Here is a 20,823-nt window from a genome sequence, read left to right as displayed (position 1 = left end):
GGGTGGCTCAGTTTGTTGGGCGGCTGCCTTCGGCTCGGGTCATGATCCTGGACTCCCGGGATCGAGTCCTGCATCAGGCTCCCTGCTCGGTGGGGAGTCTGCTTCTCCCTCTGACTCTACCCCCTCTTGTGCTCTCTCTTTCACTCTCTCTCTCTCTCAAATAAAATAAAATTAAAAAAAATAAAATAAAATTATCCTTCAGCTTTCTCAAGTGCAGTAACGTGAATACTTTATACGTTTACCCCCAAATCCACAAGACAGTCTTTTGAAAGGCTACATCTTAGTCTGACGCAGGTATTTGGAGGCCTTGGTGCATTTAAGCTTGTCACTGGGCAGAATTGTTTTCCAAGGGAGTGTGTAAGATTTGTGGGATGTTACCTATCAATGCTTAATTTGGGCTCCTTAATATGCATATGATTGGCAGAGCAGATTTAATAACCCATCCTTTAAACGCAGACTTTGGGACTATTTGTATGCATATTATATGCCAAGTCAACGATAATGGCCTAATACAGCAACACTTCTCTGTAGTTTTGGATTTTCCATAAAACTCTTTAGTGTAAGGGTTCCTGACACAAGGCTGTAAAGCTGTCTCGGGATGCTGTCATATCAGACCTGTGTAGGTGCTCCTTAGCCCAAGGTCTACTGGGAATCCATAAAGTCATTTGTGTTACGACTTTCACGTTCTTTCCTCCTTGACACACGCACCCATACCTGCTCCCTTGGAGTCGTTATGGCCCATTACATCAGTGTTGCTGCCACATAAGCACAGTCACTACTTAGCCCTTATATGTAAATGTTTGCTGCAAAATGGTTTCAGAAATCACCTACTCTGTTATTATCTATGAGTATAACAATTCTGAGCACTGAGGGGACATTTGGTGAGAGAAACACCCTGAAGTTTCCATAGTTCATTGGCAATGCATTAAGAACCACTGTTGCTGCCTTTTGCACGTGTTCCATCCTCATGTGGCAGCGACCATCCAGGGATGCAGCATATAATTTATTGTGAAATTTTAGGGAAAAAGGGCCACATGATTCCATTTGATAATAGATCTCTGCTTCCTAACCTGGATGACCTATTTAATAATTCTTTAATATCTAGTGATTTTAAATTGCTGTGTATTAATACTACCAGCATTTATGAATGTTAATTTTATGGGATCACTCTGATATTTCTATGCATGAGAGTAGAATAGGGGAAACACACACACACACACACGAATTGTGTATGAGACCATACATTTTCTTTTTAATTTAATATATTCCTTTTAAGTTGTTGATGGCCCAAGAAGTATCTCTGTTAAGGAGGAAGAATCTGAGAGGTAGAAGAGTTTTAGCCATTTCTTTCCTTTTTTTTTTTTTTTTTTTAGGCTGGGATAATATGTTAGTATAGATCATGTCCTTTTCCCAGCCACATAAAAGCTTCCCGTAGCACAGCTTTGTCAGAAAACACAAATCATCTAGTAACTACAATTTGTTTCAATTTGCATAAAGAGCAAATAGGATGATCGGAACCTGCGTGTAAAGCCGAAGTGACAACACAAAGCTATGACTTGTTCTTTGTGTTTAGACAAACTTCGCTGTCATATCTCCACGCAACACCCCAGTGGCTTAAAAATGGCAAAATTATCTGCAATTATCTCCAGCCTGCAGCTAATTTTCTGGATAAGTTAAACAGAAGCTTTGAAAAGAAGCCTGCAGACGGGAGAAGTCATGTGCATTTGTACAATAGATGGTGCGGAAGTGCTGATGGCTATGGAAATGTGAACCCTCGAGAGCTGCTGTGGATTTCAGAGCCAATCAAAACTAAATTAGGAAACAAAGATTATTAAAAAGTCTTCTGTGCATGTAATTTTGGCATAATATCATGAGGTGGACATTAAGTGTTTCCCTTGGAGACCCCCGGCATCATTAATGCAGTGTGCCTTTAATTACAAGTAGACTCATATTACTAAAAAAATGGAGAAAATAAAGTACTCGGAGGTGTAGTTAGCAATACCCTCATTATGTTTACTGAAATAATTAAAAGAAAGGGTGTAATTTTTCTAAATAAAATGTCAGAATTTGAAATGAAAATGGATTTTCTTTAGGAAATTTACTAATGGTTGCCCTCGCTCTTGACAGGCATTTATTCAAGTACCATAACAGGTCTATTAACGATCATTCCATATTGTGCTATTTCTAGATAGACTCCTATTAAGAAAAAAAAAGACTTTAATTATTGCAAGCATTGTGGATAGAACATATTTCATTTTGTTCAAATGGAATTTAGGAAAGTAGTAGAAAGCCTTTGTGTTTTATGATATTAAAGGAACCCAGTGGGATGAGTGAGTGGCAATGCATAGTCACAGGGCTATCTATAACTTAAATTTCAAATTTGACATCAGCACAGGTTGCCATCTGGTGACTGTCAGGTGGCCTTTGAGAAATTAATTTGATAAACTCAGTTCCATTTTCAGTGACAAGGCATTAATTTCAATTTTCCAAAAACTGGAAATGACATTGACTTATATAATAATCAAATAATCTTAAAGTATACTCTGTTCACATGAAACATAATTCAATAAACGAATGAAGTTTTAATATCAGTGACAGCTTTCAGTTGAACTGATTTATCCCTTAATTATCCCAGAATGGAATTTTTTTAAAAACTTTCAGTTCCTCCATTATTAACACTTCATTGTTATTTAGTTCATTATTTAGATTTATTTCTTAGAAAAGTTTAATTCACGTTTACAATGAATTAGGTTTCATGGAGATCAATCTTTTTGATATATCCCTGTAGCAAGTATCTCTTTATTGAGGAGCCTACAAGAGCTCCTTATTATCTGTTGCATCAAGTCTAAAGTACTCTACCTGGTCTTTAAATCTGGTTATATTCAACTTTATTTCCCATTACTTCCCATTGGGACCCTATAGCACGTCCAAGGGGCTTATGGGTAGCGATCAATTGGCAGAGGACTACTGCACTTGGGTTGAAGCTCATTGGCATAGCATGCACTGTATATGGGGGCGGTGGGGGGGCTTGGGAGGAAGCTGGGAAAGATTACTGTGGGTCTAACAAAACTTAAAACCACATCATGTCACTAAATGTTCTCAGACAGTGTTCTCTATGTGCACAAGTGCCCCAGTCTCTGATGGGCTGATGCTTCACAAATATTGTTCCAGGCTACTGAATGCGGTGAAGTGAACAGAGCATATAGCACATGCAAAACCAATAGGTGGTGGTGAGAATCACAGTCAAATAGCATGTGTTCCCTGCCTCCAAAGGAAGTAAAGAAGAGTCCTAAGCAAAATGAATATGAAGTAGTGTGTACTCAGAGGATGGGGGAACAAAGAAGCAAAGCCAGCACTCAGAATTTAAAGGTGAAACATTATTTTGTGGCATATCAAAGGGCCACTTGGAGAATACTGTCTGGTAGTCAAGTGCCTAATGCTAAACAGCATCTGAAAAAGATAGAAAAAGACTGGGTGGGGCAGATTCAAGCACAGTGTTTAAATGATAGCCTAGTGGCCTGGTTAACGGTAGAATGACCTTATATCTGGCAGAATGGAAGAGGAGCAAAAAATCATAGAACCTGTTGGGTTAGACCTATATATGTGTGCATATATATAATGTGTGTATATATGTATGTATTTTTAACTTAGTTGATGGTGGAGTATGCTGAGTAAGATAAGCATGGCTCATCTACCTGAAGCTCCAATATTACACAAAGATTAGGGGAAGCATTTAACTGAACCCACAAATGCGAGATTTTTAAAGGTGAAACATGAGAAAATAGTAAGTGCCTTGTAGTGGATCACTTTGAATTACTTTCTCTGTCCCCCAAGGAGTAGTCTTGTTTGCTCTCAATCTAGGGGAATATCACTTGAAAACTGTGAGAAGCAATCTCCTAAAAATACCATAGCCCTTCCAGATTGTTTTGGGGTCTCTCAGGCTTATTCTCCAGACTTTGTGTGTGGGGTTTGCTCTTCTAGCTTTGGGACTGTACATGGGATGGGTCTTAGGCTGGCATTTTGATTCTCTGACTTTGAGGACTAGTGTCATCACACAGAAAGTCCCTCATCTCATGTGTTTTCTCTGCGAGGACAGAGGACATTCCTGTTGCTTGGAATAGTCTGTGCTCCTTTCCACTTACCTCAATTCCATCCATCCTTCAAGGTCTATGTGAAGTTAGCTTCTCTATACACGCTTTCTGCCAATTTCAGCTCATATCATTTTCTTGACTGTATATCTGTATTAGCCCTGCCTATGTACTGCACTGTATGGCATCATTTAGCACTTATTACATTTTATTGATTAATACACTCACATGCACATTTGTTTCATGTGTTTATTGTATCCTGCCTCTTTATCTGGATCACTACTCTTCTTTTTTTTAAGATTTTATTTATTTATTTTGAGAGAGAGAGAGAAATCAGGGGGTGGAGCAGAGGGGGAGGGAGAAGAAGAGGGAAAGAATCCCAAGCAGACCGCACCCTGAGCAGGGAGCCCAACACTGGGCTGGATCTCACAACCCTGAGATCATGACCTAAGCTGAAACCAAGAGTCAGGTGCTCCATGGACTGAGCCACCCAGGCGCCCCTTGATCACTACTCCTTAAATGAGATGATATGTAGCAGAGAGCCTACTGTATACTGGGACTCAACAGAGACTACACATTATATTGCTTTTCTACCTCGTAGCATTTACCATACTCCTAGGCAACAGATAAATAATAACATGTTTTTAATTTATTAATTGATCAATTTATTGAATATAGTATTTGATTTTCTAGAATGTTTTCTATTTCTTGAGAACTTTTATCATGAATCTGTTTTTTGCCTCTGCAAATTAAGAGACAACTAGAAAATTTAGCTACTGCATTTGGGCAGCTTATGATGATGTTCTCAAGAGAGATGGGAGAGGCAAAATCTACTCAGCGTTCCAACACTGAAAGTGTATATGAGGGATTTTCAAATTCCATTTCTAATTGAATCTTTTAAATGTATTTTTCCAAATAGAAAATTTGGAAAAAATAGAAGAGCTTAACACACAACATTGAAATCATTTTGCCATATTTCTTACAAGTCTCTCTCTCTCTCTAAATATATATATTTTGTTTTACAAAATTGGAATCATATCACATACATTTTTTCACCTTTTTTTTCATTTACTACTACAGTTTTTGCATTTACTTGTATCATTATGTGTTCTTAGGATATATGATTTTGATAGCTATAAATATCCTATTATGTGGATATACAATATTTTATTTAATTATCCTCTCACCTTGACAGCTTGATGTTCTTTGCTTTTTTTTTTCTATTGGTTATATGCAGTGATGAACATATATCAGTATAATCTTTTTTATTGAACATATCCTTCTTCTCCCATGTTTGAAACCTCCCATATTAAACGCACATGTTTTTAGATTATCAAGCTCATTATATCATACTTAGCTGATGCTAAAGAGTAGGGCTATATTCTGTGTTCTCAAGGATGGAATCATTACTGAACGAAATAGAATTCTATATGTCAGTCATGGGGACTGAAATCAGCATGTGTGACTTAGGCAGGCACCTCTCTATGGACCTTGCTTTTATGTTCTCTTAGAGAGCTTCTAGAGAGAGGAGGAAGACGGTTCTGCCACATAGTAGAGAACAAAGTCAGGGGACCTCTTTAGGAGCAACAAGCTAAAGATGAGCAAATTACACCTTGTAAACTGTACTTGTGGCTTTAAAACTTGCTTTAAATTGATCCACAGTGAGAAATACATTTTATATTACAACTCATTAAACACACATTATCTACATACACAACCAAAACAAAAGCTTCACAAACAAGTACTTACCCATCCTATGTGCTCTGCCCTCTGATATGTTTTTCTTCCTTTATATTTCTTTTTCATCTTTAACAAGTAATTGAAAATTATATATTGGTTGTGATTCACAAATTATAAATAAGATTGTTTTTGAAACTTTGAATAAATGGGAAAATACCGTGCTCATCATTGTAGAACTTCCTTTTTTAATTCAACATTATATGTTTAAGATATACTGCTGTGTAGTATTCTACTATGGATATTTCTTTAACCAATCTTCTGTTTCTAGACATTTAAGTTGTTTGGTTTTTATGCTTTAAGGCTCTTGACTGGAGTCAGATTTTTCTCCAGAAAGTTGATTAGTATTCTCTATTTTTCAGCATTTTATAAAAATGTGGTAGGCATGAGATTCTCATCAATGCTGGAAATTATATTCTTAAATTTTCTTCTAACATAGGGCCTTAGCAGATAAGTGAAAATGTGTACTTTACCAAAAAGAATAATGATAAAATTATCCTTATTGCTACCACTTTTTCTGCTAAGATAATAACTTCTAACATTTTTATTGATAAATGGAGATATTGGATGGTGAAATGACATTTAATTTTTCAAAGCTGTATTTTTTACTTGTTGACTAGGTAGGTTTTTGATATGTTTCTTGGCCATTTAAATTTTCTTATTCCTAATTGTAGTAGTTTTTGTACTTTTTGCCTTTTTTCTAATTTTTCTGCTGAAAAATTTACATAAAAACATGTAAATTTGGGCCTTTTAAATAGACACCATTTTTTTGTCAGTTAAGTTAAAATATGAGTATCTTTTCTTCCAGAAGAACGGGTCTTGTTTCAGAGACTTTTGTACACTCTTCATTTTGTGGAAATTTTATGTATTCTTGAATGGGATTTTGGTGGCAGAGAGCCATCATCTCAGGACTGAGAAAAATTCATCTAAGTGCCCCCTCATATCTTTTGGTCCTAATGTAAGAACTTGGAAAAGTTGTCATTTGCCCTAAGTAAAGCACCCCTTTTCACTGACAATCAGTCCTTTGGAAACAGTTATATACGGAAACATAATTAATTTGATAAAGTGGTTGGTGTGAAATCTGCTTTGGTTTTAATTCACCAGATCAATGGGCAGACTAGTTTCTCATGTGCCATTTTTAAAATTTCAGAATTTCTTTTCCTACAAAAGGGGAAAGTGATGAAAGTTGTTTCACACGCATAATATTGGAAAAGAACTTACTGAGATTGGCAGGTTGTAAGTTTCTTCTCATCTTTCTGGGAATAGATAGATTCACATAGTATCAGTTCCATGAAAATTAAAGATGTGAGCTAAGGAAGAAGCCAGAATTGGTTTTCCTTCTTTGACCTACTTTGAAACTGACTTCTAAAATATTAAATGAAGACGTGAGCTGGATTTTGCTTCAGTACAAAGAAATAGCCCTTTTCGTTCCAGAGGTTTGGTGTCCATTGAGAGGTCTAGCGGCTCACATTATAATCAGGTCATGTCTGAACAATGATTTTTCACCATTCCATGTAACTTTTTGTTTCTTTCCTGTTGCTCTCCTTCCTTCTTGAAAATGACAAAATGAAGAAATCAAATACACTTCCGAGCAACTCTCTCTCAAGGGAGATGAGAATTCAACGTACATGGTCAACACAAGTTGCAGAGGAAGATGTGTCTAGGATAGAGAAAGTGAGCTGGTGAGCAATCTGAGGTTAGCTGTGATGTCTGGACCCCTCCATGAGGATTTTGATTTCAAAGTTTAGGAGACTAAACTTGTACAGGGTGTTAGGGAGCATTCTCATCAATGTGTCTACTCTGACTCTGAATTGCATTCTGTTTAGCTCTCACTGGAGTCAGTGCTTAATAGTGCCTAGCACGGTGTGAAGCCTATAGTGGTACTTAATACATGCTTGTTGAACTAAACTTGTGCTATATGTTTACAAATAATGTTTGTAGTTGATATTTATCAAGAACTTACATGGTGCCATGTGCCATACTAAACACAGCCTTTGTTTGTTCATGTCTGCAGTCCTATCATTATCCTTATTTAACAGGTGGAGTAACTGAGACAGGAGGTTAAATAACTTTTCCAACCAAGTAGTGGGAACAGGATATAAACCCAGTCTGACATGCATGTCTTACTCTTAAACCATACCATAAATTACTCCCTAAGTTTATTTGTAGTATGTGGGATAAAACCATCACGAAAACCTTTTTAAAAATCACATTTATGATTAGGACTATGAGCCACAATACTATGATTTTGTTATTTAAAAAGCCTTTTATCTGAAATAACCTCAGAAAATTGGATTCTGTAAACAGAGTGTGTGGAATGTCGGAAATACACATTATGTGATGAGTGTCTTCATTCAGGGATAAGAGAACCAATCAACACTGTTTGTTTCCATTCCTGCTTTCTTTTCCATTAACGTGTTCATATAAATGGAAATAAGCTGTTAGAAATCATACAGAGCAGAGTACATATTGTGTTCACCATCTAAAACCAGAATAATAAGTCAGCAACTGTTGGCTGTTAACAAAATCATATTCTTGTGGGGGAGGTGTTGAGTAAAGTAGTTAGCGTGATGCTTTTGATTTTTTTTTAACAGTATCAATAACAACTGTTATATAGCCAACTGCCTCCATGCTGTCTTCACTCAGTTGTCTAGTAGACATTTTAAACTTAACACATTTATTATAGAACTCTTGATTTCTTCTCCCCAAATGGATTTTGACTGTAGTCTTTCCCATATCTATAAACAGCAGCTTATATTTATCTAGTTGCTCCAGACGAAAAATCTAGGAATCCTCTTTAACTCCTTTATGTCCCTCACAGCACATATCAACAAGTCCTGTTAGCTAAACCTTCAAAAATCTATCCCAAATCAGATTGCTTTTCACCCTCTCTGCTGCTAACAACCAGGTCCCAACCAGCTTTATATCGAGGCTAGACCCCTGCAGTATTTCCTAACTGATCTCCTTGCTTCCAACTCTTGCCCTGTCACCAAATTCACATATGTTTTATAATATAATATAACACATAATATAAATATATTATAGAAATATACACATATAATATAAATATAATATACAAATATAAAATATATAATATAAATATTATGTAATTAGATAATATAATTATGTAATATACATATGGATAAAATTTTAAACATCTGAATCAATCAGGTCCTGTTCTTGTTCAATTTCCTCCCCAATTGTTGTGTCCCATTGAGAATTAAATCTAAACCCTTACTACTGCTTGAAAGGTCCTATGTAATCTGGTCCTTGAAAACCTCTTTGATGTCCACTCTGATCACTCCCTACTTTGCTCAGTCCAGTCTGCCTGCAACTTCTTGGTGTTCCACATAAAACTAAGTTTACTCTTGCCTTGTTGTTTGGACCTGCATTCTCAAAATCTTCCCATAGCTCTGTCCCACCTTTTATTCAAGTCTCTGCTTAAAAAACCCTTCATAAGGAAGCCTATCTGACCACTTTATTTAAATAGCATCTCTTTTGCACTCTATCCATTCCTTGAGCCTACTTAATTTTGTCTTCATTGAATTTATTATAGGGGGTGATATTCAAACTATTTAACAACTGGGACAGCATCAACACAAAACAATCAGAAAAGACATCAATGGGTATATCTTACTGAGTACCATCTGACTAAACATCAGTTCCAATGACTAGCCATTTATTATGTTATATACTGCTCATATATTTATGTCTCTTTTCTCCTTCACAATATAAAATCCAGAGGACAGGAACTTTGTCTTATGTCTCTCCACCATAGGGCTCAACAAATACTTATTGAATGAATGAATGAGCTGCTAAAACAGATATGTTAATTTGATGATAGCATTCATATCAAAGATTATTGCTCTAATATATACATGGTCTTTAAAGTATTTAGGCTACATTGGAGGTCCTTAATCTTGAAGGTATCAAGCATTTTCTTTTTTTTTTTTTAGTTTTTTAAATTAAAAGTATATAAACAATATAACAAATATATGTACACCCACCACTTAAAATTTAAACATTACCGACTGAGTCGAAACCATCTTGTTTCCATCCCCTGGTCCATTCCTGGCTTCCCTTTTCCAGAGAGAACCAGTGTCATAAATGTGGTGTATTTCCCTGTAGTCCATGTTTTTATATTTTTTATATGAAACTTATATGTTCACAAACAAGTTATAGTTTTGACTTTGGGTTTTTTAATGTTACCATCCTGAAAAAACTATGCTATAACTTTTTCATTCAACATTATTTTCATAAATTATCTGTTTGGTCTGTATGATCTATTTGCTTCATATTAAAATGCTATCTATCTATTCCATTGGATAAATATATTCTTCAATTGTGGGAATTCAGCAAGTTTTGTTTGTTTGTTTGTTTTTAGTTTTTTGTAATTACAAGCCACTCAACAAGAGACATCTTCGTACCTAGATCTTGGTGCATGTGAACAAGAGTTGTTTTGCCTTTTGTTTATCTCAAGGTGTGCACCCAGAAGCCAATCTATGGGCTACAGAGTATGGGAATTTTCATCAAATGCAGTTGCACCACTTTGCATTCCTACCAACAGATTATAAGGGTTCTTCTAAGTCTTGTGTTGTTTACTCATGTGTTTCCTCTTGTTATGTAATGAAAAATATTTAAGAAATTGTGTTTCTTTTCTTTTTTTTTTTAAGATTTATTTATTTAGGGGCGCCTGGGTGGCTCAGTCGGTTAAGCGTCTGCCTTCGGCTCAGGTCATGATCCCAGGGTCCTGGGATCGAGCCCCACATCGGGCTCCTGGCTCGGCAGGGAGCCTGCTTCTCCCTCTCCCTCCACCTGCCTCTCTGCCTACTTGTGCTCTCTATCTCTCTGTCAAATAAATAAATAAAATCTTTAAAAAAAATTAAAAAAAATTTAAAAAAAGATTTATTTATTTATTTGAGAGAAAGCATGAGCAGGGGAGTGAGAGGAGTGGAGAGTGAAGGGAGGGCCGGAGGGAGAGGGAGAGAGAGAATCTCAAGCAGACTTCAAGCCCAGCACAGAGCCCTACGCAGGGCTCAATTTCACAACCCTGAAATCATGACCTAACTGAAACCAAGAGTAGGTTGCTCAACCAACTGAACCACCCAGGTGCCCCTAGAAATCGTGTTTCTTTTATTGCCTTAGTTATCAGGACACTCATAGTTGGATTTTATGATCTATCATAGCAACCATAATTAACTCAGGATTTTTGATAAAACTATATGTACCATGGCTCTTAATCTCTCATCTTTGTTTTAATTATTTAATAGTAAATCACTTGGAAATTGTATGAACATCACTAATGAATATTCATAATGGCGAATTGACAGGAGGAAGCATGAAATTTGCAGGACTAAATATTGAGTTAAACTATAAACAAACTTCTTTGAGTAGATCTTTTTTACAGAGGGCAACAAATTTTAAGAGTAATATCTTGCATCTGGCCACCTGAACTGAAAGGTATACTTTGACCTGTACAATTTATACAAAAATCACAGCCTAAAAATTATTTTTCATATTTATATGTATGTAATCTTTTTTCCAAAATCACTGTTTTCATCACTGGAGTATAACAATAGCCGATAGAACTTTTAAACTAGAAGTCTTCTTGCTTACTTTGCAAGATGATATATAAATATTGCCTCATCCATCACCAGAATGACTTGTCTCCTAGATGAAAACCTGAGGGTGATGTGTAACTGTAATAAATTTGGACAGCAAGGGAAGGGTTCCATTTCTAATTAAAACCACAGCCAGGAAGTTTCCATGTCTACTAACAATATAGGTATACTATCAGTACATATTTTATACATTTGCTTGTTTGTTTGGAGCAAATTGGCATTGTTTTAGGAGTAGTAACAGTAAAGGAGTAACTTTACATTTCCTTATGCCCTCCCAAGCAACAGTCAATTGCCCCTTCTAGACAGGAAGTTTCTAGGATCCCTGGGTCTTAGAACCAGGTATTCAGAAGACAAGTTGTTTAACTTGGGAAAGTGCATGCCTTTAGGGATATTTTATTGGATTCAAACAGTCTCCATTCAAGTTCCAACTTAATCAAGTTATTTCACTTCTTTGTTTCGAGGGACGGTAAGATCATGATGTACTTAGCACAATGCCTGGCACATAGGAGATGCCCAATAAATATTAATCGTCTTTGTCATTGTGATGATCATTTCTATTGGTAAAAAGTTAAAAGCATTCTGATTCTCATTTTCTACTTTGAAGGGATCTTCTGAATGCTTTCCCTTTAGTTCCCCTTTCTGTGAACTGTCTGGCCTTTCCTGATGTTACTAATGGCATCTAATAACTAACCGCTTATGAGGTTCTGGCTCTAAGCCAGGTATTTAAAATCAAAATAATTTCACAACTGTGGTTTTAAAATAAATGATATGTATTCTAAATAACACAGTATTAAAATAATCATTCATGGTTGCAAGGCATTTGCATTGAGATTATAATGGATCAAAGTTTTAACAAATGCACTAGACATGTCAAACGACAACATGACTCTGTCTAAAAACAAAATGTTAACAAAATAAATAACTATGTGAAAATAAATTAAATAAAAAGTAATTTTATTTTATTTTGTTTTATTTTATTATTTTCTTTTAGAGAGTGAGAGAGAGGGCGTGTGTGAGCAGGGAGGAGGGGCAGAGGGAGAGGAAGAGAAAGAATCTTAAGCAGGCTCCATGCCCAGTGCAGAGCCTGACATGGGGTTCGATCTCACAACCATGAGATCATGACCTGAGCTGAAACCAAAAGTTAGATGCCCAACTGACTGAGACACCTAGGTGCCCCTAAAAGCTCATTTTATTAATCAGCTATTGGAATGGGCATAGTGTGTTGGCTCTCATGGATGCTTTGAAATAAAAGAGAGAAATTCAGTATGAGAAATGGAAATGCTGGATCCCAAGTCAATTTCCTTGGTTGCTGTATTATCCATATTATCCCCTTCCTCAAAAACATTCAGTGGATTTCCACCTCAACAAAATGAAACATTGTTCATTGCAGCATTATTTACAGAAGCCAAGATATGGAAGCAACCTAAATATCTAACACTGTGTAGATAAAGAAAATGTGATATATATAATGGAACATTATTCAGCCATAAAAAAAGAATGAAATCTTGTGATTTGTGACAACATGGATGGACCTTAGGGACCTCATACTAATAAAATAAGTCAAACAGAGAAAGACAAATACCATATGATCTTTCTTACATGCAGAATCTAAAAGAGAAACAGAAAGAAAAAGAAAAATGAAAAAGTCCATAGATACAGAGAACAGATTGGTGGTTGCCAGAGGCTGGGAATGGGAGGAGGATGAAATAGATGAAGGGGATCAAAGGGTACAGACTTCTGGTTATAAATAAGTCATGAGGATGTAATGTACAGCAAGGCAACTATAATTAATAATACTGTATTGCATATATGAAAGTTGCTAAGAGAGTAGATCTTAAAAGTTCTCACCACAAGAAAAAAAGTTCTGTAATTATGTATGGTGACATGTTAACTAGATTTCTTGTGGTGGTCCTTTTGCAGTATATATAAATACTGATTTATTATGTTGTACACCTGAAATTAATACAATGTTGTATGTCAATTATACCTCTATTAAAAAATAACACTGTTAAGTGAAACCTAGATCCATAATTCTTACTTGCTCCCAATATTTTAGTACACATGGTGTTTGGATGCAGTGTGTTCAATTAGGACAACCAACAAGTTGTATCATCAAGGCTACAGACTGTGAATTAGGAAGAGGTCCTGTTTCCAGGAAATGCATCCTTGCACCATGGCTTAGAAAGGAGAAAATAGGTCGGATCTCAGCCTCCATCTACTACTTGGCATGGCTTCTTTGTAATGGCCACAATCTGCCCAACTGTGTTTGCTGGTTTTGTGCAATATGCATATTTCACAGTTATAATTTGATCTTGTTCTGGACTCACATTGCATTTTGGAATGAGTGCCACATATTGGGGGAAAAGCTGCTGCAAGCCATAGAGAAACTTTATTTTATGGTACTGGATGACAAAACTAACAAATATTAGTAATTTAACCAATTTATCAAATACTTACTGAGCACCTGGTATGTGCACTGTACTGAGCTAGGGTTGTAAAGATGATCAAGACAGACACAATTCCCCACCTTGGGGAGATCAAAGGGAGGGAGAAACACATGAAACAAGTATACCAATAATTACTACTGTGATGAATATTTCAAAGAAGAAATTAAAGTCCCTATGAGAGTATGTAATCATAATGCTGGTGGTGATAGAAAAGTAAAAATGATTCTTCTTGAAGAAAGTCTGATGTTGTCAAGTGCTAGATTTGCTCAATGATGTTATAAATTTAGCATATATATTCTTAGAGCTAGTAAACATAGAACTTTATTATTGAAACTCCTACAGTAAAATAACTTTGTCATCACAAGACTAGAAATCTAACCCCAACCTCATTTCCTCATATTTTTAATACAATTTAAAAGTAAGATTTTTTTTTTTAGACTTGGCACTGCCATGTCGTAGCAGGTAGTTATCTTTAACAATACATTTAGCACTTCGTTTGTAATTATAGGTTACTTGACTGCCTTCCACACTGGATTGGAAACTCCTTGAAGAACAGGGACAGAGCCTTGTTCTCTTTTATATCCATAGCAATTAGTTTAGTGCCTGATACATAGTGGGCCCTTAATATATAACCATGGAATGAAGCATCCTTTTAACAGTCTGCTTTCCTAAATCTCTGCTCTGTCCATTTTTATTTTTTATTCTTTTTATTGTCCCTCAATAATCTTTTCTGCCCTTGCTATAATTTACAATATCAAAATAATCTCATGCAGAATCTAGCAGGAGATGACCCTTGAGGATATTTTGTGGGAGTATTTAGTATTTTAAATAGTGGTGTTCCCTCCAGTTCCTTCAATACTTCCAGAGCCCTGTTGTGGGCAAATGGGAGCTAATGAGGACAAGCTAGCCTCTGCCTTCAAGAAGCTTTATAAAGTAAATAGTTATTTACAAAGAAGAAGAAAATAAATGCTATGCAAGAGCTACATATAAGGAGCTGTGGGAACACAGAGGGAAGCAATTCATTGCAAACTCAGAGGGCTCAGTGGTAGCTACATAGAGGAGATGGCCTTTGAGCTGAGCTTTGAAGGAAGAGTAAACTGCTCTAAGAAGGAAGAAGAAAGAGAAGGGCATTACAGCTTAAGGAGACAAGCGAAGCCTTGTCTTTAGCTTTCCTTTTAAATAATTTCCTTTTGTGGATCTATCTCAACAGTAATAAATGTTATGACTGTGTCACCCATGAATTAATCTAAATCCTGCTCAGCTGTCCTTATGTTTCCCACTACGTAATACTGTAACATCATTTCTTACACTTGGCATATTCTCCCACTCTCTTAAGACATCAATCATTAAACACAATTATGTAGGTGAAGGCACTTATAAAATGCAAAGTACTATACAAAATAGGGAAACGTGCTGTACAAGGCACTATAACTCTTACTATGTATTTGTAGGCTCAGTGATCACAAATCATAGGTACTTAACAGATGATGCAGAGAGTCAATTTAATAAATATTTATTGAAGCCTAACCAAGTAATTTTGGACGTTACTCATTTTAACTTTCAGAGTTCCAGGTTCTTTTGTGTGGTTTTTGTGAAGGTTGACTGAAATAATTAACTTTGAAACCTGTAAAACATGGTATAAGAAAAAGTCACTCTTAATACATACCAGACCCTTGGTTTGACTCAGGCCTTTGCCTACCAAAGTCTTTGCTGGAGAGATGAGACTTACATAATTGATATATATAATAATACATAACAATAGATGATTACATGTCAAAGGCATGGGTATTGTCATTAAGTATCATGGGTTTGTGTCCTTGCTCAGATGCGGGAATAGTCAGAAAGATCACAATGAACATAGAATTCAAATACAAGCAACTTAACCTAGTTTATGTCCATAAACTCTGAAATACGGAGGGTCTTCCATAATCCTAGCCCAAATCTGTGTTCCTTCTTCTCCCAAAATACTTATTTAAGACTATATGACATTTTCACTGGCACACTAGACTATTGGTTTTACCATTGTTTTCCAGTTAGAAACATTTATAAAACCGCTTAGATGCCTTTTTAAAACTTGCTTCACAATGTTCCAGAACAAATCTTCATAACTTCATGAGTCTGCCTACAGCCATCCTTAAAGTGCCATGAATTTATGCATGATTGCTGAGAACTTTATTCTGAAGGAATCTATCCAGAAATGGCAGAACATCAGTGTTACATTTTTCCCAGTTTATCTAATATTTGCGATATATAATATTATTACATATAATTCATTATTATCAGTGTTAAATTTCTAAAGTGTCTGAAGCTCAAGTACCAGGTTAATTATACTATAAGTTCATATTTGTATGAAAAATAACTTAAAAATGATCTCATGCATCTTGAGTAATGTTAATCCTCATATACAGGTGGAAAAGCCCCATTTTATAAATGAGAAAGCTGAGATTTGAAAAGGTTAATGACTTGCTCTAAGTCACAATAACTAATAAATAATAGATGTTGATTTATCACATATTTGTAAAGTTAATAATAATTAATTTTTTATTGAGTATACTCTACTGGGCATTGTATAAGTATATAACATGTGTAAATTTAATCTTTGAATGAAAGCTTGAGTAGATGTAAGAAGGATGTAAATACATTGCCCTTGAGTTTTCAGAGTTTTTCAAAGCCATACTTTTTTCTTTTAATGGAAATGTATTTTGTTAGTTAAGTAAGCACTTGGCCAAAGAACTTTGCAGTCATTATTGATGCTCCTTAGCTTGGGTTGTCACAAAGCCTATCAAAGGCTTTCACAGAAATAATGCTAGAACAGATTCCTCTGGGCTCCATAGAATCAGAGGCATTGGGCTATTGACAAATTGATACCAGAAAAGAACTTTGAGATGTCTGGAGAAGAGGTAGCCTGCAATTTCACAGTGTAACTAATGGGAGAGCTTTACTGTGAAAATAGAAGATTATTCATATAGTTGTGTCTGAAATGAGGAAGGCAGTTCTCAAATGTCGCTTCTGCTGGTTTTCTTGAATGGAAGTCCACAATTATCATAGGAAATCATGGGTAAAGTTCTCATTTCCATTTTAGAATAAATAATGTCAAGGAAAAAAAAAACCCTCAATACTAGATTCTAATATAAATAATTTCAGGAAGCTCTAAATTCATGTTTATAATGAAGTAGTTACTAATCTATAAAATAAGACACTATGTTCAGGAGATATGCAAATCATATTCCTTGTTAATATTCTGGACAGCTTAAAATGTTTCTCTCTCAGTAATATCTTTACTCTAACTTGACCGTGTGCTTCTACCTTCACCTGCTCATGAGCAGCTCTGCTCCCTTGAGAAAAAATAGAAGTGGAACAACATTGAGGTGACATTTGCCAAGGTCAACAAAATAAACCCAGTACTAAATCTATTTTAAAATCATTCTCTTTTGAATTGCAACCTGGATGAACATAAAAACAAGCGCATAGTGTAATTTTCCCCCATATCTATGGCAGTATCTTTGATCTCTGTTCTATTTAGCTGAATCCTCCAATCTTGGTACAGGTCTGTCAGTCTCTCAACCATAGAGGGCTGATCATAGAAACGACCAGCAAGAAAATCTTTAGAAATATCTTAAATATCTAAAAAATTGATCAAATTAACCAATTTTAAATATGCATCATGTTTTTGCCAGTCTGAAATTTTCCAAAGCCATCATGGAGTCCTCCATATAGGCAGGCTGACCTTTTTTCCTACCAAACCCATACCCTCATTTATTGGTATGGCAAAAATAAAATGAGCCATTTCAAAGGGGTTAATCTAGACATATATTCTTTGGCCCAGTAGTTTATGTATCAAATTCTGTTTTCTTGAGTGGGTGGATTTTATAGAGTATTTTAGAGCTTTCTTAATTGAAGTATAATTAATATACAGTGTTATATTAGTTTCAGGTGTACAATATGATTCAACAATGTATTTCTCAGTACTCATCAAGATCACATCTTAATCCCCTTTATCTATTTCACCCATCCCCCCACCCACCTCCCCTCTGGCAACCAGTTTGTCCTCTGTATTTGAGTCTGGCTTTTGTTTGTTATTTTTCCTTTGTTCATCTGTTTCTTATATTCCACATATGTGTGAAATCATACGGTATTTGTCTTTATCTGACGTATCTCAATTAGCATAATACCCTCTAGGTTCATCCATGTTGTTGCAAATGGCAAGATTTATAGCTGAGTAATATTACAGTGTGTGTGTGTGTGTACACACACACACGCATATATATATATATATATATATATATATACCACTTTTTTATACAGTACATGCATTCCATAGTATATATATATCTGTATATATACATACACACCACATCTTTATTCATCTATCGGTAGATACCTGGGTTGCTTCCATATCTTGGCTATTGTAAATAATGCTGCAATAAACATAGAAGAGCATATATCTTTTTGAATTAGTGTCTTTGTTGTTTTTTGGGGTTTTTTGGAGGGGAGGTAAATACCCAGTGGTAGAATTACTGGATCGTACAATAATTCTATTTTTAATTTTTTTGAGGAACCTCCAAACTGCTTTTCACATTGGCTATACTAATTTGCATTCCCACCAACAATGCATGAGGGTTCCTTTTTCTCCACATCCTCACCAACACTTGTTATTTCTTGTGTTTTTGATTTTAGCCTTTCTGACTGGTGTAAAGTGATATGTCATTTTGGTTTTAATTTGCATTTTCCCGATGATTAGTGATGTTGAGCATCTTTTCATGTGTCTGATGGCCATTTGTATATCTTCTTTGGAAAAATGTCTATTCAGGTCCTCTGCCCATTTTTAATTGTTTTTTTTTTTTTTTTTTTTTTTTTGGTGCTGAGTTGTGAAGTTCTTTACATATTTTATATTAACCCCTTATGGATGTATCATTTGCAAATATATTCTCCAATTCAGTAGGTACCCTTTTTGTTTTGTTGATGGTTTCCTTTGCTGTGCAAAAGCACTTTATTTTGGTGTAGTCCCAATAGTTTAATCTTGCTTTTGTTTCCCTTGCCTGAGGAGACATACCTAGAAAAATGTTTCTATGGACAGTGTCAAAGAAACTACTACCTATTTTCTTCTAGGAGTTTTATGGTTTCAGGTCTCACATTTAGGTCTTTAATCCATTATGAGGTTATTTTTGTGTATGGTATAAGAATGTATGTTTAGTTTTCTTCTTTTGCATGTAGCTGTCCAGTTTTCCTAGTCGCATCTGACACTGCCTTTTTTCCATTGTATACTCTTGCTTCCTTTGTCGTAGATTAATTGACTATATAAGTGTGGGTTTATTTCTGGACTCTCTGTTCTGTTCCATTGATCTATGTGTCTGTTTTTGTGCCATTACCATGCTGTTGTGATTACTACAGATTTGTAGTGTATGTTGAAATCTAGGTCTGTGGTATCTCCAGCTTTGTTCTTTCCCAGGATTGCTTTGGCTATTCGTGGTCTTTTGTGGCTCCATATAAATTTTAGGATTATTTATTCTAGTACTATGAAAAAGGTTGTTGATATGTTGATAGGGATTGCATTAATTCTGTAGATTGCTTTGGGTAGTATAGACATTTTAATCATATTTATTCTCCCATCCATGAATTGGAATATATTTCCATTTGTTTGTATCATCTACAGTTTATTTAGTCAGCATTTCATAGTTTTCAGACTACAGTTCTTTTTCACCTTTTTGGTTAAGTTTCTTCCTAGGATTTTATTCTTTTTGGTGTAATTGCAAATAGGATTGTTTTCTTAATTTCTCTTTCTGCTTCTTCAGTGTTGGTGTATAAAAATGCAACAGATTTCTCTATATTAATTTTGCATCCTGCAACTTTACTGACTTCATTTATCAGTTCTAACAGCTTTTCTGTGGAGTCTTTTGGGTTTTCTACACAGAGTATCATGTCATCTGCAAATAGTGAAAGTTTTCCTTCTTTCTTACCAATTTATATGTCTTTGACCTTTTCTTCTTATCTGATTGCTGTGGTTAGAACTTCCAGTACTATGTCAAATAAAAGTGGTCAGAGTGTACTTGTCTTGTTCCTGATTTTAGAGGAAAAACTCTCAGATTTTCACCATTGAATATGATGTTAGCTGTGGGTTTTTCATGTATGGTTTTTATTATGTTGAGGTATGTTCCCTGTAAACCTACTTTGTTGAGAGTTTTTATCATGAATAGATGTTGTATTTTGTCAAATGCTTTTTCTGCACCTATTAAGGTGATCATATGATTTTTATCCTTTCTCTTGTTAATGTGATGTAGCACATTGATTGATTTGGAAGTATTGAACCATGCTGTATCCCTGGAATGAATCCCACTCGATTGTAGTGAATGATTTTTTTAAATGTATTGTTGGATTTGGCTTGCTAATATTTTGTTTAGGATTTTTGCACCTGTGTTCATCAGCGATATTGGTCTGTATTTTTCTTTTATTGCAGTGTCTTTATCTGGTTTTGGTATCAAGGTAATGCCCACTTCATAGAATAAATTTGGAAGCTTTTCTTCCTCTTCTATTTTTTGAATAGTTTGATAAAAATAGGTATTAACTCTTTAAATGTTAGTACAACACATCTCTGAAGCCACCTGGTCTTAGACTTTTATTTGTTGGGAGTTTTTTTATTACCAGTTCAATTTCATTGCTAGTGATCAGTCTGTTCTATTTCTTCCTGTTTCAGTTTTGGAAGATTATATGTTTCTAGGTATTTATCCATTTCTTCTAGATTGTCCAATTTGTTGACATACAATTTTTCATAATATTTTCTTATTGTGCTTTGTATTTCTGTGGTGTCAGTTGTTATTTTTCCTCCTTCGTTTCTGATTTTATTTATTTGAGTTCTCTCTCTCTCCCTCTCTTTTCGATGAGTGTGGCTAAAGGTTTAACAATTTTGTTTATCTTTTTTACAAAGAACCAGAT

General features: G+C 35.3%; 1 protein-coding gene across 10 annotated transcripts in view; it reads left to right on the top strand.

Annotated features, from left to right (window-relative positions):
• The window catches only part of NTNG1 (netrin G1), a 313,944-nt gene that overhangs the window by 11,463 nt on the left and 281,658 nt on the right, over positions 1-20,823 (top strand). The window lies entirely within an intron of this gene.

The sequence above is a fragment of the Phoca vitulina genome, unplaced genomic scaffold, assembly GCF_004348235.1.
Source record: "Phoca vitulina isolate PV1807 unplaced genomic scaffold, GSC_HSeal_1.0 scaffold2, whole genome shotgun sequence".
Taxonomy (NCBI): Eukaryota; Metazoa; Chordata; class Mammalia; order Carnivora; family Phocidae; genus Phoca; species Phoca vitulina.
This window is presented reverse-complemented; position numbering and strand designations above follow the sequence as displayed.